Below are 24,448 nucleotides of genomic sequence, written 5' to 3'. Positions count from 1 at the left end.
AGTAAAAGTGTAAAAATAATGATTTGTTACTTAATGAATTGAATTTTGGGAACATTAAACAAACTCCTAGATATAAGAGTGTAAGAAAATAAAGCAAACAAAAAAAATTGAATTTTAGGCTAAGGGGGGTGACTTGGGAGCATAAAATTGCAAGTAAATTGTGCAAAGGATAAAAAAAGGAACAATCTGCTGGCTTGGGGATTCTAACTCGAGTAGTGCAAAAACAATGACTTGAGCTGAAACCAACTGGGCTACTCACAATCTTTGTTAAACTTTTAAACATTTTTGTACTTTTAATACATATTAATTTTTCTTAAAAAAAGAATTTTAATAATATTAATCTGGACTGAAAATCCGTGTCCAATGGGCTTTGTTAAGCCCAATAATAAAAAGACATGGAGTTGATGTCACATAAAGCAACCAAATTTTATGGACTTAAAACTAGCTGGAAATTTTTTTTTCCTGAAATGTGTTCGAAGATAGTATAGCGAATAGCATAAGTACTCCATCCGTCCCACTTTAAAAATCCCGATTGAGTTTAGCATGAGTTTTAAAAAATATAAAGGAAAGTTGGTGAAAAAAAAAGTGGAATGTGGATCTAATTTTTTATATTAGTTTTATAATAAAATATGAGTGGATAAAGATTAGTGGAATATGAGGCCTCATACCATTTATATAATATTCCAACCGGAACTCCTAAAGTGGAACATTAAAAAATGGTAAATCGGGACTCCTAAATTGGGACGGAGGGAGTACTATAGTAAACGATTAGATTTACAAAATATTTGAAAAATAAAAAAATGCACAAGGCCATTTTTGGAAAAAAAAATGTTTAGGATAAATTATTGCTTGAAATTTTTTTCGGTTGAGTAGATTTATCAAACAACTACTTGGCTACTCCTATTTAAGTTTCGAACAGATTAACACAGTACTATCATTCGAATAGGCTACGCGTTATATTTTCGGTATCAATTCCTAAAATAACAATATAGATAGAGTTTGGTTTCCTAAATAAAATAATATCAAGATATAATCTAAAATTAAATAATGAAATTAATTTAGTTGGGAAAGGTAGACTACGACTGATTATCATGATTATCCATTTAGGATTGAGTTGTGAGATTCATTCTCACGACACACCGATATAATTTGGCACACCGATAACCTCGTTTTGTTATCATTGTACAAGTATTCTATTTTGGAAACCATTTACTTTCCTCCGATCCTACAAGAACAACAATTTGACTATGACTGTCACTTTGCATCAGTCATCAGACAAAGAAAAACAACGGAATTCTGTTTTGTATAAATGATTCAAGTAAAGCAAGGACAACATGATAGTTGACAGATAAGTATGGATTTAATAATTGTTTAAAGCATTACACCTATCTTCCATTTGGGATTAAAAGATTCTAATAGTTTATTCATTTTATTCATTATTTGCATTGTTAAAAGGTCTCATGTCAGTTTTCAAAAATAGGCACGATCATCGTGCCTAACACGGGATAACATAGGATACTACCACGATTCCTTATTTAATTCTATTGTAAGATTTCAGATTTGCTCTCATAAATTTTTGTTTGTTGTATTCAAAGATATTAATATACACACTCGTTTGAGACTAATTTTTTGTTCACATTTACTCCAGATATTTACAAATTTGTTATGCATGACCCACCATTTTTCACTTTCCACGTGCTATAAATTGAGGGAACATCTTTTTTAATACATCAACTATCTTAAATGATCAAATTTAATCCGTAACATATCATAATATCTTTTGAAGTCCATCAACTATAAGTTAATATCAAATAACTTATGTGGGAAATTGTTATTAATATTCTATTACTATTAATTATTTATGTTTAGTTTTACTTATTTGTAGGAGTAATATTTTAAATCATTGTACTATATTTAATATTAATGGTGAAATAACTTATGTTTAGGGTTTAGGGTTTAGGGTTTAAAGGAGTATCAAAACAGAAATGATCAAATAACTTATGTGGGAAATCATGAATTAGGGTTCTAATTCCTTAAACATGATTTATTTGTGTTCTTGAATGCAATTTGATTTGTTTAACATGTAGATAATTAATCCCATAATCGGTCAAATAGATCTGTATATCTGATTTATTTGTGTATGCGTCTTCCGCTGTGCAAGGGACTCCAATCCCCAGCAATTGGTATCAGAGCCAATTTTTGGCTCTGATTATGTGGATTAATTTCATGTTATGTGAATTGTATGATCAGATGTGTTTTCGTTGCTCGTTATTTTTTTTAAAATATGCAAAGTTCGAGAACCCTAGATCGAAGAATGCAATCGATCTTCGGCGTTGGAAGTTTCCGCCGGTTTATGCGACAGCAACAATCACCCAAAATACTTTTTGTTAATGGGTGAATTCAATTATATCCATGTAATCATGACATGGATATAATTGAATTCACCCATTAACAAAAAGTATTTTGGGTGATTGTTGCTGTCGCATAAACCGGCGGAAACTTCTTCCAACGCCGAAGATCGATTGCATTCTTCGATCTAGGGTTCTCGAACTTTGCATATTATAAAAAAAATAACGAGCAACGAAAACACATCTGATCATACAATTCACATAACATGAAATTAATCCACATAATCAGAGCCAAAAATTGGCTCTGATATCAATTGCTGGGGATTGGAGCCCCTTGCACAGCGGAAGACATGCATACACAAATAAATCAGATATACAGATCTATTTGACCGATTATGGGATTAATTATCTACATGTTAAACCAATCAAATTGCATTCAAGAACACAAATAAATCATGTTTAAGGAATTAGAACCCTAATTCATGATTTCCCACGGTTTAGAATTACCGATCTGATTCTCCAAAGAATTGTCGATTGCTTGCGCCTTCTCCACGAGATGATCTTCGTACTCAACCATAAATCTTCTAATCTGTATTCCGAACTCAGATTATAACCTTTGGGTGGGCAAAGCTTGTCAGAATCGAAAAGGGCTTGATTAGAAAGAAGACAGAATATCAGTTTTGTCAAAAACCGATTTTTCGTCCACTCCCAGAGGGGAGCACGAAAATTAATGATTAAAATTCAATTAAGTCTCCTTTCTAATCTCCTTTTATATTGAGTTAAGGTGGGCCAGATTAGGGATCCATGGAGGTTGGACTTGGGCCAAACCTGTTGGACTTTTACTAATTAAATTGAGCCCCAATTTAATATAAGTCCAAACAGAATATTATTATCATCCACTATAGTATAATAATATTGACTGCCCGTCCAATCCCAAATTACGAGTAATCCGGGCTTTTACCTCTTTAATTTATTATTTCTTGTGTTTAAGATATAAATATCCATTAATTAATTTAAGTCTGCTATTTGACTTTAATTAATTAATATCTTTTTCCAAGAGTTGTCTAGTTCAAAATCTTTATTTATTATTCTGGAATAAATTCCAACCGGCCGGGTTTCTGAATATTAAAACCTTTTCCGAACACCTCTTGAGGATATTATCAAACTGGACTCACCCAGCACACGATTCATTGCAATAACAATACTAGCACCTCTAGACATTGATCACCACTAGCTACGCAAGATATCAAGATTCTTGGATTGCGAAAAATCCGCACCATTTGATAAATCAAAGTAGTGCATAATCAATATCGTATGCTCAATGTTATGTCAACAATGATTAAGAAATAACAATCACCGAGACTTCGTCTTTCGGTAAATAGCAAGAAAGACTTATCTCATCCGTTAGCAGTGCTATACCACACTAGTGTCGTTTATTTCCTAAGGTAAGGAAATATGCGGACTGACACTGCAACCTTTCACGATAGGTAGCCAAAGCCTATCTAGGTTGTGAAATTCTATTTCTCTTCTACAAAGAACCAACTGCGTCACCTTCTGTGAACGTCGTTCACGACCAGTCTACTATGTAGAAGAATTAGACTTATTTGTGTCTTATACATTTAAATGTTTGAGAAACATCTTGTAAATGCACAAGCAAACATCAATTCAATAAAATTACTACTTCTCGCCTTGGGTTAAAAGTGGATTGTAGAATTTATTGTATCCAAGCAATTCTATCCGTGCAACATGCTCGAAATATGCTTTTAAGTATACCAATCCTAACAATATATTAATAATAATAGTATAAGAAACTATTAAACTTAATTCCAAATAAATTAGAAGAAAGAAAAAAGTGGATGAATAAAGAAAGAAACATACCTCAATGAAAATGAGAGGATAAATAAGTTGAATTGTCTTTCATGGCCTTAAGATTACTTTGGTTATGAAAATATTAGAAATAGAAAAAAGTAGTTGAATTAATATTAACTTATAGTTAATGGATCTCAAAAAATATTATAAAATGTTATGAATCAAATTTGCTCATTTAGAATAGTTGATCTATTAAAAAAGATACTTCCCTCTTATAAATTTATTACGCATGACCGACCATTTTTCAGTTTCTAACACACTATACCTAATAAAAGGGGCATTCTTCTCACTTGCAATATAATTTGCTTAATATATCTACTATCATCATACATTATGGAAAAAGGAATCCAAAGTGCATGACATTTAAAATTAGGAAAAAGTTACAATCTAGACTACTTCTTCCATCCATAAATAGGAGTCTCATTTTTTCATTTTATTTGTTTACAAATAAGAGTTTCGTTTCACTTTTACCATAACTAGTAATAGAGACTCACATTCCACTAACTCATTGCACTCACATTTCATTTAAGACTAATAGTGAGACCTATTACCCGCTAACTTTTTTTCACTCACTTTTTTTTAACATTTTATTAAAACCCGTGTCGTTAGGAAATGAGACTCCTAATGGCGGACGAATGGAGTATGTCATATTAGCAAATTTATTCTAACCATTGATATTATTATTTACTATACAATAGAAATACACCAACTTTATGAAACCCGGCAAAAATACAAGGTTGCTTGATTAAAACCAACTCAACTGTTTTTCACAATGCAAATCCGTGTACTCATAGCCAAATAGACCCACAACAACTGAAAATCTACAATCAATATTCATCAAAGATGAATATCATAAACCTAACTACTCTCTCCGTCCATGAAAGTTCGTCCCGGTTTGACCGGGCACGGGTATTAAGAAATGTAATGGAAAGTGAGTTGAAAAAGTTAGTGGATTGTGGGTCCTACTTTTAAAGTATTAGTTTTATAATAAAATGTGAGTAAGAATGAGTTAGTGGAATATGAGGTCCACTACCAAAAATGGTAAAAGTAAAATGAGGCAAATTTTGGGAGACGGACGGAAATGGAAAACTGAGATAAATTTTCGTGGACGGAGGGAGTAATATTTATCATACAAATTTGAAGAAACAACACCAACAAGAATGGTAAAAAAAAAAAAGCCTCACACTATGCAAAAAACACAACCGATCTACTCATTTTATATATTTTTTTATATCTAAACAAATTCTTGAAAAACTAAAAGTAATTAGTAATCAATAGTTATAGTAATTATTAATTAGACTATAAAGATATAGAACTATAATGCCTCTTTCATATAATGTTGCTAAAAAGACTTTTCAACTATTTCATGATCTTTTTATCTTTTGGTATTTTTTACCGATGAGACATTTTTATACTTTTGCAAATTGCAACTATTATTATCTCTCCGTTTTTTATATTGTTGGATAATTCAAAGACTAAATTTGTAGTTCTTTTAGTTGTATATATACAAAAATGTCCATTAGATCGAAAAAAGTCAAAGAAATAGTAGTAAATAATAGTATTACATTAAATGTTAAACCCGGCTGAGAATAATTTTAAAGATTGGAGTCTTGGAGATCGTGTTTGGTATTACTACATAGTTTTTCAACTAATTTTATCGTAGTTCTATACAACGGAGTATTATTTTCGTCTTATGCTACTCGCACTCTTTTCTTTTTAGACATGTTTCAAACTACTTGCAGTAAAAATTAGAGTATTTAACTAAGAAATTAGAGTTAACTAGTTTTACCACTTGTGCTATGCACGGGCCATAAAACTTGTAAAAAATTCTAAGATAAATGAAATTAAAAAATATAGATGATAAATATTGTATAATTGTGCTTGCAGGCAGGCAGAGAATAAATGTCTAATTAAAAAGCACATTGTAAATATCATGACAAATTTTACTATATATCTATTTCCAATGAACAAATAATTTTTTTGAATTTTAAACGCAAATATGAGTGGAATAAATAAAATATATTACAGAACGAAGATGAGATAATGATGATTATATACATACATTTTCTTTATAAATAGTAAAATAAGTTCATTAAAAAAAACACAAATATTCATAAATAGGAACTTACACAAAATCAACAATTCAATACTTCATAAGTTTTAAAAAACTTCTTTATAAACAATGTTAACAGTAGAATCACCATTGCTTTCATCTTCTTCATCTTTACACACCAAAATCTTCAAACCTTCACGACTTGTGACTCTTGATATAACAACGTACAATTGTCCATCAAGAGCATCATCACTTATAACAATAGGACTTTCAAAGGATCCACACACATCAGCTACGAAATATAGAGCAAAATTAGTAAAAAAAATAGTACACAATATATAATTAGAGTATTACTTTCCAAATTAAAAGAATACAGATAATTTAATAACCATAATTTAATTACACGAATTACCCAATCTTTAATTTATGACCTAAAAAAAAGTGCGAATATCATAGAAAGGAGGGAATACTACTCACTGCATCCCACTTTAGGTGTCCCATTTGAATTCGACATGAATTTTAAGAAATGTAAAAACTAGTAATTAGAAAATGATAGTAAAATATGAGTCTCACTTTATATATTACTCCCTCCGTCCCAGATAATTTAGGACACTTTGACCCGACACGGGTTTTAAGAAATCTAATGGAAAATGAGTTGAAAAAGTTGGTGGAATGTGGGTCCTACTTTTAAAGTATTAGTTTTATAATAAAGTCTGAGTAGGAATGAGTTAGTGGGATGTGGGGACCACTACCAAAAATGGTAAAAGTGAAATGAGACAAATTATGTGGAACGACTCGAATTATCTGGGATGAAGGAAGTAGTTTCATATAAAATATCAGTTAAATGAGTTTTAGTGGAATGTGAGTCCTATTACTATTTATAAAATATTCTAACTTAGACTCTTAAAATGTGATAATACAAATTTGAAGAAACAACACCAACAAGAATGGTTAAAAAAGCCTCACACTAAACAAAAAACACATCGGATCTACTCATTTTATATTTTTTTCTATCTAAACTAATTCTAGAAAAACTAAAAGTAATTAGTAAACATTAGTTATAGTATATCCTAATTAGACTAAAAAGATTAGAACTATAATGCCTCTTTCATATAATGTTGCTACACAATAAAAGGACTTTTCAACTATTTCATGATCTTTTTATCTTTTTGGTATTTGTTTTATGAGTAAAGGTCAAAATTGGTCCTAAACATATAGCCAGAATACGAATTTGGTCTAAAACATTAACTTTTTGAAAATCGGGTCCAAAACATTTGAAATCGTTATCGAAGTGGTCCTAAACATTTGAAATCGTTGTCGAAGTAGTCATTTTCCGTCAAAAACTAACTGGCAAAGCCTAATTAATGATTTTTTAAACTTAATTAATATACTAATGTATAATTAATTAAACAAAATTAAATATTAAATTAATAAAATGCTAAGAAATTTCAAAATCGACTATTTCTCCCTCTTTTTCCTTCTCTTCCACCTCTTCTTCGTTCTTCCAAAATTGGAATCTCTCTCTTCTTCTCTCCGGCGCTCAACCTCGTCGCGTCTTTCTCTCTCTGCTCGCTCCTCCACAAATCGTCGTCATCGTGTGTTTCTCCGCATTGCTGCTGTCCGAGATCAAAACCGTCGTCGTCCACCATTGTTGTCGCCATCAACCCCAATTTCTTTCGGTCTTCCTCATCTCTCTCTCTCAATTTTCTTTCTAGACGGTCCGGCGTTGTTATCACCGCCGACTTGGCCGTTGTTGCTGGAAGATGGTTTCGCTTCCGTCGCCTCTGCCTACTCGTTGTCAGTTGAGAGAAAGACGCGACGACGTTGAGCGCTAGAGAGAAGAAGAGAGAGATTCCGATTTAGGAAGAACGAAGGAGATATGGAAGATAAGGAAAAAGAGGGAGAAATAGTCGATTTTGAAATTTCTTAGCATTTTATTAATTTTATATTTAATTTTGTTTAATTAATTATGCATTAGAATATTAATTAAGTTTTAAAAAATCATTAATTAGGCGTTGACCGATAGGTTTTAACGGAAAAGGACCACTTCGACAACGATTTCAAATGTTTAGGACCACTTCGATAATGATTTCAAGTGTTTTGGACCCGATTTTCAAAAAGTGAATATTTTGGACCAAATTCGTATTCTGATTATATATTTAGGATCAATTTTGACCTTTACTCTTTTTTTATCGATGAGACATTTTTATACTTTTGCAACTATTATTATCTCTCCGTTTTTTATATTATTGGATAATTGTATATATACAAAAATGTCCATTATATCGAAAAAAGTCAAAGAAATAGCAGACAATAACTTACAATAAGAGCATCCACAATGGCGGCTAGCGCATCGGCTAGCCGATTAGCATCGCTAGCCGGTCGGCTAGCCGAACAGTTAGAGGGAAAGGCTCAAGGAGGCCTGCGAATACTTCGCCCAAAATATTGATTCCCAAAGATGATTTTCTCCACTTTGAGTCTCTCTATAAATAGGCGATTACAATGTTAAAATAAAGGAACAGAATAACAAATTTGACTAATGAATAAAGACTTCTTGACTGCCGAGATTTGATGCTAATGCAACAACTTTACTCCTCCATTTCCTCACTTTCAGTTTCTTAACCTCTTCCTCAATATCCTCAGTTTCAGTTGGGTAAACCACCCTCCTGCTTCCACGTGTATAAACCTTCCACACTCCTTCGTTACCAATTGCTCCGTCGGACAAAGAAGCCTTGCCCCCAAGGCGGAAGTAAGGAAACTGTCCGCGTACGTCAGCCACGTCCATCCATGTGGCCTCATCTTCTCCCAGACCTTCCCATTTAATCAGAAAACCTGCTCCACGGTCATGCCATCACGAGCTGTTGACCGGCGATCGAGAACTGCCTCAGGTAAGAATGGAGGATCAGCCTCCAAAAGACCATCTGGAAGGGACTGTTCTGGTACTGCTGAGCCAATTGCCTTCTTCAAAAGGGAGACATGAAACACTGGGTGGATGCGACAGCCATTGGGAAGCTTCAATCGGTAAGCCGTCTTGCCCACCCGCGCCTCAATCGCAAAAGGACCAAAATATCGTGGAGCCAGCTTTCTGTTAGTGGAAGTAAACAAGGTCGAGTGGTCGACTGTCTGTAAGGTCTGAATTTCAAGAACACCGAGTCGCCTACTGTATATTCAACATCCCTTCGATGTCGATTAGCTGCCATGGTCATACGGTGCTGGGCGCGCTGTAGATGGTGTTTCAAAAGGGCAAGAGCCTCGTCCCTGGAGCGAAGGCTGTCGACAATGGCCTGTGAACGAATCTCGCCAGGTAGGAAGTTGTGAAGAGTCGGCGGCGGACGACCATAAACAACCTCAAAAGGGGTCGTGCCCGACGCAGAGTGTGCACTCGTATTGTAACTATATTCAGCCCATGCCAGCCAACGGTTCCAATTTTTTGGATGATCGGAAGTGAAACAGCGTAAGTAAGTCTGTAAACAGCGATTTAGTACCTCCGTTTGGCCGTCCGTTTCTGGGTGATATGCTGAGCTCATCTTGAGTTTGGTTCTCGTAGCTCGAAACAACTCCTGCCAAAACGAACTCAGGAAAATTGGGTCACGGTCCGAAACGATGGATCTTGGAATGCCATGAAGCCGCACTATCTCTTTAGTGAACAGGTCTGCGATCTGTTTTGCTGAAAATGGGTGGCGGAGTCCAATAAAATGGGCGTATTTGGACAAACGGTCCACCACCACGAAGATGCAGTCCATCCCACCCGCCTTGGGAAGACCGGAGAGAAAATCCATACTAATATCTTCCCAAATTCGCTCCGGAATAGGGAGGGGTACCAGCAGCCCTGCAGGTGACTTCGTATCAGACTTATGGCGTTGGCATGTTGCGCAAGCTGCCACAAAATTGGTGACCTGCTTCATCATTCCCGGCCAGTAGACGTTGTTGGCGAGGCGTCTATAGGTGCGGTATGCGCCAGCGTGACCTCCACTTGGTGTGAGATGAAATTCAGCTAGGAGCTTAGGAATCCAAGAAGAATGGCTTGGTATCACGATGCGGCCTTTGTAAAACAGAACGCCATGGATTAGTTCGTAATGGGCTGCTGCCGGCCGATCTCCCTCAAGGTCAGCCTTGATTTTCGCCAAGAAGGGATCAGCTGATATTGTGGCTTGCATCTCGGACCAGGCCGGCCAGGTTGGTCGTGATAAGGCGGAGAGTTCGAAAGTCTCCTCGTCTCTGCGAGACAGCGCGTCAGCAGCTCGATTAAGCCTCCCGTCTTTGTACAATATGGAGAAATCATAGCCAAGAAGTTTGACTGCCCAATTCTGTTGTGCCGGAGTGGTAAGAGGTTGTGCCAATAAGTGCTTCAAACTTCGCTGGTCGGTGCGAACCACAAAACTGCGCCCCAATAAATATGGACGCCAATGGTGGATGGCCAGAACTAGAGCCATCAACTCCTTCTCATAAGCTGATTTAGCGAGCCAACGACTAGACAAGGTTTTGCTGAAATAAGCGACCGGCTGTTGGTCCTGCTTGAGAACGGCGCCGAGACCATGGCCAGATGCATCACACTCGATGACGAATTCCTTCAAGAAATCAGGCATACGAAGGAGGGGGGCAGAAGTTAGGGTTGCCTTCAGATCAGAGAACGCCCTCTCAGCCTCAACAGGCCAAACCAACGCCTTTTTCTGGGCTCCTATCACATATTTCTTCAAAAGTGCAGTTAGGGGAGCTGCAATCTTGCCATAGTCTTTAATAAAACGCCGGTAATAGCCAGTGAGGCCTAAGAATCCACGCACCCCCTTAAGAGTTGTTGGAGTCGGCCAGCGCAGCACTGCTGAAATTTTTGAAGGATCCATTTGAACTCCTTCGAAGGAAACTATATGGCCGAGATATTTCACGCTGTCACGCCCTAGCAAACACTTCTTTGGGTTGACCACCAGCGCGTGCTCCTGTAGTAAATAGAAGACATGTCGAAGGTGACGAAGATGGGCTGACCAAGAATCGCTGTAGACGAGAACATCGTCAAAAAACACCAAAACAAACTTGTGCAAAAATGAGCGGAATATGTCGTTCATGAGTCCTTGAAATATGGCGGGAGCATTGGTGAGGCCAAAAGGCATCACAAGGAACTCGTAGTGGCCCGAGTGAGTGCGAAAAGCAGTCTTGTGAACATCAGCAACAGCGACGGGGATTTGGTGATATCCCGCTTTGAGATCAAGCTTGCTAAACGAACGCGCTCCATGTAATTCATCTAATAATTCTTGAATCACTGGAATAGGGTATCTGTCGGGCACCGTGTGTTTATTCAGCTCGCGATAGTCCACGCAAAAACGCCACGAGCCATCCTTCTTACGGACGAGGAGGACTGGGCTCCAGTAGGGGCTCGTACTTGGCTGGATGACCCCTGACGCCAGCATTTCAGCGACGAGCTTCTCCATCTCATCCTTCTGCAGGTGATTATAACGATAAGGCCGCACCAAGACTGGCTGGGACCCCGGCTGGAGAGGAATTTGGTGGTCAATCCGGCGCACCGGAGGCAGTGCCGTCGTTGCACAGCTGACAGTGGGGAACGCTGCAATGATATTCCGAAGCTGGTGCTGTGCTGTGGCTGAGAGTGTCTTGCTGAGGCCGAAACTTGCGGTATCTGCATTGCTTTCCAAGGACCGCAGACCCAGCAAGAGTCGTCATCCGTGATAGAATTGATGTCGTGCGAGGATCAGGCCCGTCGAGTTAGAGTAGGATCTCCTTGAATAGTAAGCAATCGGCCCTCCACCGAAAATGTCATCCGCAAGGTCTGCCAATTTGCAGTCACATCCCCCAACGCTGCTAGCCATGTTATTCCCAGAATGACATCCACATTTCGAAGGGGAAAAACGTAACAAGACAGACTAAAATCTTTAGAAGCCATAGTTAAAACCAAGTCGTAGTATATCTCGGCCGCCTGCACTCTAGAACCATCGCCCAACATCACCGAGTAAGGTAAAGTCCGCATGACTATCAGCTTGAGGGCGAAAACAACTTGGTCTGAAATAAAACAATGGCTCGCGCCGCTATCAACCATTATCTTTCCTTGGTGTGGACCGATGGATCCAAATAGCTTCAAGGTGTGTGACGTGTCAAGCCCATTTAAAGATAACTCAGAGAGCTGCAATTCAGTCTCCTCAGCCTGGTCATCGGACTCGTCGGAGCAAAGGTCGTCCCCCTCACCCACCAATACATTCAGCGTCTTTGGAGGGCACCTGTGAGTAGGTCCAAACTTCAGACCACACTTGAAACAAGTCCCTGCAGCAAGGTGCTTCTTGTATTCCTCTGAAGACATAGTCCTAAAACGGCGCGCCGGAGATCGAGAGGACCCCCCTGTTGATTGTGAAGAAAAGGACTGTGAATATCCTTTTGAGAATGATCTCCCCTGACCTGTCACAGCCGCAGGCGCAGGTTTGGGGCATGGATCTGCCGGTAGATTCCCCGCTGCTTGGTCAATGTCCAGGGCTAGCTGAACCGCATCAGCATAGTCGGCGATCTTGGCCGCCTTCATCTGCAAACGAACCTCCGGTCGAGGGCCTGCCAAGAAAAATCCCAAGTATTGATGGTAAGCCAGATCCGGAACCTGCGCAAGGTGAGATTCGAAGGTTGCTACGAACTCCGCAAGGGTCCCCGTGTGGCGTCCTGCTGCGAATGCCTCATATTCGTCGCGAGCTCCATTGTTCCCAAATCGTTTCAGAAGTTCACGGATAAACTCCGCCCACGAGAGCGTAGGGCAGCGCTTAATCAGCAGCTGGTACCAAGGCAGAGCCTTCCCTGCCAACACCACCATAGCCACCTTCACCCGGTTCTCCGATGGTGTTTTCTGGACCAAAAAATACTGCGCCGCTCTGGCTAGCCAAGCCATTGCGTCTGAGCCATCAAATGTGGGCATAGTTAAAGACCCGCTACCCTCTGTAGTAGCTGTGTTGGGCTCGAGATTTTCGCCGGAGCCTTCAACAGTGGGCCCTGTCTTTGGGCCAGATTTGTTGTTGGAATGGTTCGCCCGTAATTCCTTAACCAGTAGGTCGAGTTGAGACTGGATCACCTTGACCTGTACGGTCAGATCAGCAATCGACTCATTGGCCGAGTCGACCCCTTTCTCCAAGTCTCCGGTCGCCTTCTTTAACCTATCCAGTCGCGAGTCCGTGCTTCGAGTTGCAACCATTGTCACCGCACCAATTTGTTAGAGGGAAAGGCTCAAGGAGGCCTGCGAATACTTCGCCCAAAATATTGATTCCCAAAGATGATTTTCTCCAATTTGAGTCTCTCTATAAATAAAGGAACAGAGTAACAAATTTGACTAATGAATAAAGACTTCTTGACTGCCGAGATTTGATGCTGATGCAACAACTTTACTCCTCCATTTCCTCACTTTCAGTTTGCTTAACCTCTTCCTCAATATCCTCAGTTTCAGTTGGGTAAACCACCCTCCTGCTTCCACGTGTATAAACCTTCCACACTCCTTCGTTTTGACGAACCATTTGACCGGCCAGCGGCATTTCGCTGAAAAAACAGGCGAGCGCACGCCGATTTCCAGGCGCTGGCCGCCATTGTGGCGTGCCGATCAGCGAGCGATCGGCCAGCGCCATTTTTTATTTTTTATTTTTTGAAAATTTTTGAAACACTATATATACGTGATTTTAGTTTCATTTTCATTTGCACCACTTTCTTTTAACGAGTTTTCTCTCTCTAAATTTTTGTACAAGAGCAACATCGCGAAATGAGTAACACGGGTGGTAGCAGTGATTAGTGGTGGTAGTGATAGGGATGCTGAGGAGCAAGAACGGCTAATGAACGAGGCTATGGAGGCCTACATGAACCGCGAGATAGAGCGGTACATGCAAAGGGTCGAACAGCAGGCGGTACCTCGCCCTAGACCCGTTGTCCACCGCCAAATAGTGATTGATCGAGATCACGTAGCTGCACATCAGCGGCTATATGACGACTACTTCTCAGAGAACCCACGGTTTGGGGCCAACCTGTTCAGGCGGCATTTTAGGATGCGCAGGGAGCTGTTTATGCATATCGTTGACGCTTTGGAGCGTCGATATATGTGCTTCTGCTTCAGGCACGATGCGGCTGGCAGACCCGGCCACACCCCTATTCAAAAGTGCACGGCGGCAATTAGGCAGTTGGCCTACGGAGGCGCGACAGACATGTGGGATGAGTACCTCCACATCGGTGAGACGACTGCCCTGGAATGTCTGATGTTTTTCTGTCAGGGCATGATTGAAATATTCCGTGATCAGTACCTTCGAAGCCCTACCCCTAACAATGTCAGGATCTGATGCAGATGCACGGAGAGCAGCATGGGTTCCCCGGGATGTTAGGCAGCATAGATTGTATGCATTGGGAGTGGAAGAACTGTCCGACTGCCTCGAAGGGGGCCTACACGACCGGCTACAAGGGAAAGAATCCCACGATGATCCTAAAGACTGTAGCTGATTACCGGCTGAGGATCCGACATGCGTATTTTGGGGTAGCCAGGTCGAACAATGACATCAGCGTCCTCAACTCGTCGCCCCTCTTCAACGAGCAGTGTCAGGGCATTGGTTCGACGATCAGTTTTGTAGCCAACGACAACCGGCATGATATGGGCTACTACTTGGCGGATGGGATATACCCTAGGTGGCCCGTCTTTGTGAAGACGATCAGGCACGCAAATGATGACAAGAAGGCCTTCTTTGCGGAACGGCAGGAGTTGGCGCGCAAGGACGTGGAGCGCGCATTTGGTGTGCTCCAGTCTCGATGGGCGGCAATTAGGGGTCCAACGCGATTGTGGCATGTCAACTGCATTGCCGATATAATGTACGTCTGCATTATCATGCACAACATGATCGTCGAAGATGAAGGTGTACAACTGACTAATTGGGCCAATGACGATACTGATACAGCCGGTCCAAGCCACAGAATGGCCACCCCTAATGTACGACGTGGGGTACCTCACGATGAAGCCGACCGCCTCCAGGCACATGCCGACATGCGCCAAGTGGAAGCTCATATTCAATTCCAAAAGGATTTAATTGAAGAGTTGTGGGCACGGAAGACTGCACGATGATAGTTTTTTTCTTTATTATGTACTCCCTCCGTCCCACAAAAGATGTCACACTTTCCTTTTTAGTTTGTCCCACAAAAGATGTCACATTTCCCTTTTTGGAAAAAGTTCTTCATTTCCCTTTTTGGAAAAAGTTCTTTCTCACATGAATATAAAAATTATATTTTCTCTCTCCATTTAACACACAAAATAAAACCTCCTAAAATCTCGTGCCGTCCCACAAGTGTGACATCTTTTGTGGGACGGAGGGAGTAATTTTTTTTTGAATGAATGTACTTTTTTTAAAATGAAATTAATGAATTTTTCCGTATATGTCTCGTAAATTAATTCCGTAATTTATCGTAAATTTAATTCCGTAAATGTAGTTGAATTGAATTATTTTATTACGGCTAGCCTGTGGCTAGCCTTAGGCTAGCCTATTTGCTTAAAATGATGATGTGGCAGGTGTAATTTTAGTGCTGATGACGTGGCAGAGAGGGAGAGTGGCTAGCCTGTGGCGGACCTATTGCCATTGTGGATGCTCTAATAATTAAGCTAAAGAGTAGAATTATAGCTTAATTGGTGGAGTACTACTTTATAGCTTATTGATGTTGCAAAGACACCACCAAAGTCAAAGTCACCTTCCATGGTAGAATTAATCGCTGCAAAACAATTTCCCTCAATCATTGAGTTTGAGATGGATGATGAACGCAGAGGTGTGTTGTCAATCTTAAGCGAAGGAGACGGATGGTCTGACTTGTATTCTTCAATAACAGATTTCAAGCAGAATTTCGGAGATGAGGTTGTGCTACATGAGGAATATGAAAGTGGATGCGTTTTGTATGAGAACCCATTAAGCCAACTCAAAATCATGTTTCTGCTCAGATTCATTGCATCTTCAAGCAAGTGGATGGTACACTCCCAATCTTTGATGCAATTTTGGAGAGTCGTGAAAGTGGAAGAGAGCCATCACTACCTCTCTTGTTCACACCATCCTTTTTATGCTAGAATTCTCAACAAGGGATTATGTAGGCTGAGGAAGCTATGTATCGATCAGCAGTATGTTGCCAGAGGAGATGACGGGCAGCAGCGTGGAGGAGTGGGACGAGTGTATCGGAACATGCTACCGGAATCCACACCGGATCTGAGACTATACTCCACCAATGATTTTCCGATACGGGATGAAGCTGTTCACTGCAGTTTCAGAGCTTACATGGGACTGCCTCTATTTGATTCCCACACATATTAATACTATGGTGTGTTGGATATCTTTCAAAGATATAATTCTCTTGAACCGATGAATCATTTACTATCTCTGCTAGATGGAGCACTGCAGATACTTTTAATTATAAGATTTGCTAACTGAGTTGCGATTTATCATCATTTATAACATGTTAAATCATTACTCAAACTAAACGGGCATACATCAGTTCGCAGGGTTGAGATCCAATCACAAATCCATTGCTATTACAAAAGAAATGGTAAACATAGTAGTGTACAATTAAAAATGAACTATTTCAGCCTCCGTAGTTTCTCATTTCGTAACCTTGATATTAGCAGAGGCAGCCTAGAAGTGAAATATCAGAGGTACTTGAATTGGCATGAAGACAATCCCGCAAATATATTTGGCACAAGTTTGGATCGCTTGTAACAAGTATTGTGTTAACATCACCAACTTATGCTGCATGGAGATGGTATCCTTCATAGATTCTCAAACTAAGATATTCAATTCGTTGTTTGATATCGATAATGATATGCGTGACTATCTTCAAGCTTTTGAGTTCCACAAACTTCAAATAGATCTTCACAATTTCCATTCAACTTTATGTGGTCTCACTATATATGAAAATTTGATGGCTCGCTATGTCCAACGGGCTAGGATGTCTCATCGTATTGCAGTTTCTCATCAGAGCAATAACAATAACTACGTCATTCAAATTTTTCTTCGACCAAAGTATACACGAGATGATCATTCTCTACGCTTGCTCTTAAGGATATTGGAATTTAAATTCAAGAGTGTGAGTGTAATGTTTGTATCTGGAAAATCACTTCTAGAGGAATGTGTAAGGCCTGATGTAATTGAATGCGAGTCAATTGATAGTTTCAGTTTGTCAAAGTCTTACAAGCAAAACCTTTTGGAGTTGGACATGACAACATACTTGAAGACGGTCGACTCATGTTGCCTAAAACCTTCCTCTGTGAGTACAGACAAAGGATGGGTATTTTGCTTGCCAGTTGAACAAAGCGTATGCGAAGAACATGTTGAAAGTAACTTGTCGTTGGTCAAGGAGAAGATGGAAGGTTTAATGGAGAAAATAGCAACACAATCTTGGAAATACAATAATTGGATAGTCCAATTTTGGGTGCCCAAAATGGAGAATGATAGGTGTTGTCTGAAAACTTCAGATCAACCTTATGCTGTTGGCTGTCTTACAGAGGGTGTAGCTTCCTTTAGGAAATAATGTATGGAAAATTACTATTTTGTTGACGACAAAGCCAAACAAGATGAACTCGGACCCCCGGGCGTGTCTTCAGATTCAAACATCCTGAAATGAAATTAGCCCTGACCTCTTCTACTACACTAGAGAAGAATTTCCAATAAGAAACTTTGTTATGCTTTGTTGCAATCGTGGATATTTGGTTTTGCCTGTATTTGAGAATGAAGGTATAGCAAATCACACGATTGTGGGTGTGCTAGAGTTCCGAGGATTTATCATTCTGACGTTTTATCAAAGAACTAATGTAGGTATCATCTCTTGCCATTTTTTATTTGTTATTATATGGAGTACTAAAATTGTTGTGAAAACAATGTACCTGTCAATGCAGGCAACAAAACTATGCTCGACTCACATACACTACCACCCGAGATTCTTAGCAAATGAACCTGTCAATGTCAATGTATGCTATAATATAATAGCTTGTAATTCTGTCACTAACATGTTTGTATGCATGTCTTTATTCGAGTTAATTTGTTTTATCTGAATCAGATTTTCAATGGCACGGAAAAAGCTTTGACCGAAATCGATCATGTCCTTAACATAATCAAACCCATTCCCCAACTCCATATGGCAAACGTTTGGGTCCCTAAGGGAGATTGTGGTAGTACTACTAATAGTAATAGTAGTTGCATGAAGCTGACATTGTCTACTAATTATTTGATGAAATCCATGGCTACAAATTCAGTTCACCATATTCATGTTCAAGCTAGAAAAGGGATGATTGGGATGGTATTGGCATCTGAAAACAAATCATGTTTTTGTCCAAATTCAAGTGAGTTTAGCATAGTTGACCAACCCACGTCACACTATGACATGCTTGATCGACGTGATGTTTGTTTTATAATTTGTTTGCAAAGTTCAGATACTACTTGATCAGAAAGTCACATGTACTAATGATTTACTCCCTCCATCCCCGAATAAGAGTTACTAATTTCCATTTTGGTTCGTCCCCAATTAAGAGTAGCACTTCATATTTACCATAAATGGTAAGTAGGTCTCACATTCCTCTAACTTATTTCACTCACTTTTATTATAAAACCAATATAAAAAAGTGGGTCCACATTCCACTAACCTTTTCAACCAATTTTTCTATACATTTTTTAAAACTCGTGCACAGTCGAAGTGTTACTCCTAATGGGGGACGGAGGGAGTAAATGCTTTCCGTACTGTAAACAAGTGAGTGTGTTCACTATAGGTGAGATATGCGGAGATTCGTGAAAGCGGAGTGGAGACTAAACTGCTTTTTGATGGGGATGGGGGTGCAGTGGACGGACTAGCTATTGAACCTGGAAGCCCTCACATTTTTTATACATGTAACTCGGATGGGGTTCAGCATGTTAGTGTTCGTTTCTAGTTTTCACTTAAACATATGCTACAATAACATTCTACAATTCTTTCTTTACACTGATATTATTTCATTTGTCAGTATACTCCTTCAAACTCTTCAAAATGCATTTTGGAGGGGTTGAATTTTTTTGATCGAAATGGATCAACCTTCCATCAAACTGGAAAAAATTTGAAATCTAGATATATTATTCGGTACAAATATATAATCATTTTTTGGCATTTTTGTTTCATTTGCAGATGCTCTCATTCGAATCCTTTAAGGCGCTGTTTTTTTTTTTTGTCTGATTTAGGACGTGCACTCTATCAAATATACCCAAAATCCATTGCATCATTCGTTTTATTTGATGGGTCAGTTCTATTTAACACACTTTGATATTATGATAGAAATTCATATAGTATCTTCTTAAAATCAATTAGTGAAATGTGAAGTAGCTCAAAAAATATATTCTTGTAGATATTTCATATTTGTTTGTTTCATTTGTCATATATTATTGATTGTATTCTACTACTGATAAGCTAAATTAATATCTATTGTGCAGTTTGACCTGAGAACTCAAAAAGCTACTACACTTTTTATTTGTGAGCCTATTGCCATCGATGTACCTTATCCTTATTCAATAGCTCTAAATGCAATCACCATTGATCCGAGAAATCCAAATATGGTTGCAACTAGAGGAGATGATCCATTTGCTTGAGTTTATGACATTCGTAAATATAAACGCGATGGAATAGAACTGTTCAAATGGATTGCGAAAGTAAAAATTGTTTTACTTTCGCTTTCAAATGGATCCAATTAAGGGCAAATTGCGAAAGTAAAAATTAAGTGTTGAAATAGAACTGTTCAAATGGATTGGGATTGCGCCGTCGGTAGGCTTTTTTGCTGAATTATACGTATATTCAATGGGACCCACCACATATTCCCATTTATTAGCCGGTTAGTTAAATGTTACTACCCCTGTCCACCAGAATTTTGATATATTTCTTAAATAGGAAATATCACATTCTCTGTTTTTTTCTTTCTCTAATTTTATTTTCTTCGTTTTACTCACAAAATAATTCTATATAAAATTCAGTGTCGAATTAAAAATACCCCATTTAGAATGGGACGAAGGAAGTACGAGTGAGTAAGTTTGAGCTTATTTATTATTGTATCGTATAAATATATAACTATATAGTACTACTAGTATTTTATTAATTTATCAAAATACTCCATTCGAGATAAGGACACTTTCCTTTCTTAGTACTTCTCTTATAAAATTATATCTTATTTCTTATGGAAACTTCTCACAAACTAATTACTCATATATATGTTAATATATTTACAACTTAAGTATGATTAGAGTATAAAATTATATCTTATTTCTTATGGAAACTTCTCACAAACTAATTACTCATATATATGTTAATATATTTACAACTTAAGTATGATTAGAGTATACTACTAAACAATAAAGATAATTTAGATCCTACTATCTAGTAATACATTTGAATTTACCATTCTCCTTTATCTATTTTACTGGATCAATCATACATTAATTCTCGTACTTAGGTGTCCTTAATTTTTTTTAGAACAGAGGGAGTATGAAGTAAATGGGGCAAATCGTAAATTTGATCAAGATCAATCTCATCACTTACAGAAATAGCAAATCATATAACAACTTTGAGTCTTTGACATATTATCTCACTAATTAGGTTTGGGGAAAAATTATGTAAAACTTTAGCTTAGTCTTATATTTTATATATTTATACTAAGTCAATAGTTTTTGTGAGTGATATGCAAATCTAAAAAAATAATATATATGTATATTCAAATTAATCTAAATTAATACCCCTTCTGTCCTACAAGAATATGGAATGTTTCATTCATAGTCTGTCCTACGAGAATATGTATTTTCTAAATTTGAAAACTTTTTTCTCTTAATGAGATGAAACATTTTCTCTACTAACAATTATTTTACCAATTGTGTATTAAAATATGTGTTCAACTAAAAGTGCATATTCTTGTAAGATGAATGGAGTATGACAATTGAAAAAAAATGCCAAGAGTTCATAAAATTGGCTATTTTAGAATGTAATGAAAGTGATGAGAATTTGATCAAAGTTCATCTCCGAATATATAATGCCACAATGAGGAATAATTAACTTGACATTTATCTCATCATTGTACAATCTTTCAAATAATGATACCGAGTATATCATTAATCTATAATACCATAGTAAATGCATCTAAATATATTCCACGTAGCAATATGTACTACGATGTACTACTATCTCACAAAGAAAACGAAATGGAACAGAATGAATATCTTGATTCTTGAAAATCATGCATAGTATTAAGTCCTTGACGGTGCTGTAGATAAATATTTAATGCTAATCACCAAAATAGTAAATTAAACGAATTCTGTCATCATGCCCTCCCCATGTTCGCTTCACATGGATTTTGACTTATTGTTTAATAACACGTCTTTTGCTGAGTAAATGTATTTTTTTTTCTCCTTTTCATATCACTATTTGCTTTATATAAAATAAATGCCAAATTTTTCTTCTATATTTGATAAAAAGAATTTGATCGGCTAAATGTTTTGGCTTAAGACAAAAATTCACGAAGATCGTATCAACACAATCCAGCAGAGATAGTAAACGATTCATCTTATGAAAAGAATTACATCCTTGAAAGATCTCCAACACACCGTAGAATTGAAATGTGTGGGAATCAAATAGAGGCAGTGCCATGTAAGCTCTGAAACCGCAGCGAGTAGCTTCATCCCGCATCGGAAATTCATGGGTGGAGTATAGTCTTAGATCCGGTGTGGATTCGGGTAGCCTGTTCCGGTACACCCATCCCACGCCTCCAAGCTGCTTCTCATCATCTCCTCCGGCAACATACTGCTGATCGATACATAGCTTCCTGAGCTTACATAATCCCTTGCTGAGTGTTTTAACATAAAAAGGTTGGTGTGAACAAGAGAGATGGTGATGGCTCCCTTCCACTTTCACGACTCTCCAAAATTGTATCAAACAATGGAAGAACTCCAGCCAATTGCTTGGCAATGCAATGAATCTGAGCAGAGATACGATTTTGCGTTGGCGTAATAGTTCCTCATACAAAACCCATCCTCCTGCTAATTCCTCATGTATCAAAGCCTCACCCCCCAAATTCTGCTTGAAATCTGTTATTGAAGAATACCGGTCAAACCATTCGTCTCCTCCTCTGCGTTCATTATCCATCTCAAACTCAATGATTGAGAGAAAGTATTTTGCTGCGATTAATTCTACCAAGGAAGGTGACCCGTGACTATGACCGTGACTTTGGTTGTGTCTTTGTCAACATCAATAATTCAGACTAACGATTGTACTATTATTTGTTGTTAACATTACTTTTATTTACAAATTACTCCCTCCGTTCCCTCATAGTTGAGGCAGAACTTTTCGGCACGGAGTTTAAGAAATGAATGTTGAGTGTGTTAAATAAATAGATAAAAAAGTAAGAGAGAGAAAAGGTAGAGAGAATAAAGTAAAAAGTGAATAAAGTGAGAGAATAAAGTAAGAGAGAGTAAAGTAAGAGAGAGGAAAAAATTACTATAAATGGAAATGACTCAACTATGAGGGAACTTCCCGAAATGGAAAAATGACTCAACTATGAAGGAACGGAGGGAGTATTTGGTTTTTCAATTTTAGCTGAGGATTGCAATTGGAATTACCGCTATTGGCAGTTGGTAATATCTGATTTAGAGTTTAGGATATTGGATCTACATTTCAGTATAAGTATTGCTGAACAAGGTTTTAGTAATTTTTATTTTTGAAAGTTTAAGCAAAATTTGAGATAGCAATATCTGGTTTTCTATTTCTTTTGAGTTAATATCAGTTTATTTCCTGAAATGTAAACATAGGGAGAACATTTCTTTGAAAATTTGGAATCCACACACATGTGAAATGATAATCGTCAATTAACTAATTCAAGATCTGGTCAGTGTGATAGACGAGAGAATAAAAGACATTCCAGAGCTGAAATACAAGCTGAAATTAAACTCCTTAGAATTTATTATATTAATTTACATTTTCTTAGAATTCACACGTGCCTATTAAAATTTTTTATTGTTAACATAACTTAATTCACATATGCTGAATAATTCACATATGTCAAATTCATGTGATAATTAACATTATCAATGGGTAATCAATGTGAAGTATGTAACCATTGGATATTAAATAGGAATACTGGAGTGAACTTTTATACTCCGTCACGCTTAAAATGACACGTTTTCATTTTTTATTTGTCCAAACTAAGATGTTCTCTTTTTGGAAACTTTCCATCTCCAATTAATACACCTAATCACTTTTTCTCATTCCTATCAAAATATTCATTTTTCTTTCTCTCTGTATTTTAATATTTACACTCACCCTTTCTCTCTCCAATTAAACACTTTAACCAAGTAACTCCTAAAATCTCGTGCCGGGTAAGAAATGTGTCATCATAGCCGGGATGGAGGGAGTAGTAGTTTATATGGAAAGAATATTTTATAGCTAGCAACAAAGTATAACTACTCAATTGAACGGTGACAATGCTTTAAAGTTGCGTTGAAAATCGGAATTCACATATGCTTCCATATTGAGTATCTCATCATAGCTTTCACCAAACGATTTGTTTACAAATTAGAATTATCATAAAATGTTTCGCGGATATATTAACGCAGGAAACTAGATAAACAACATAGTCCTCAATATGTTTCGCGGAGTATAATTTATTCCTAATTTTTAATCTTGTACAAGATTTCCAGTTTAAACAGTTGCATTCTATACGTATCACTATTTTTTCATACATATAAATACTCAACGCAAGAAATTGACAAACAACAAAGTAGCAATATATACTGTTGAAATTGAATGAGTATTGATTCGTAAATGTAAAATATAATTGTTGTGGCAGTATACACGTTTGGTTCAATGTCTTTTCCACAACTCATTTTCCCAAGATGTGGAGACCCCAAAAACTAGATATTGCTCTCTCAAATCATGCATAAACTTTCAAATATAAAAATTGCTTATATGATTAGATAGATTAAATAAAATGTTTTAAACATTTTTGTATAGTGGTAATATTAAATTTGCTAATACTATGAAATAAAAAAAAAAAAAAAAATCTATTGGGCTTAATAAAGCCCAATGCTAAAAAGACATGGAGTTGTTGTACTCTGTCTGACCCATAAATTTTATGAATACATAGCTGGCAAAAGTTAACGAATATAAAAGCTTAGGTTTACAAAATATATAGAGAAAATAAAAAAAATAC

The 24,448-nt window shown here is 37.5% G+C and overlaps 1 pseudogene; it reads left to right on the top strand.

Annotated features, from left to right (window-relative positions):
* Positions 1 to 15,961: 15,961 nt before the first annotated feature.
* Positions 15,962 to 19,853, top strand: LOC148932862 (uncharacterized; annotated as a pseudogene).
* Positions 19,854 to 24,448: the final 4,595 nt, after the last annotated feature.

Source organism: Salvia hispanica, chromosome 2, assembly GCF_029641045.1.
Source record: "Salvia hispanica isolate PSC_SH4W2 chromosome 2, Shi_PSC_v1, whole genome shotgun sequence".
NCBI classification, from domain to species: domain Eukaryota; kingdom Viridiplantae; phylum Streptophyta; class Magnoliopsida; order Lamiales; family Lamiaceae; genus Salvia; species Salvia hispanica.
The sequence above is the reverse complement of the archived record's forward strand: the minus strand, read 5'-3'. Positions and strand labels throughout refer to the sequence as shown.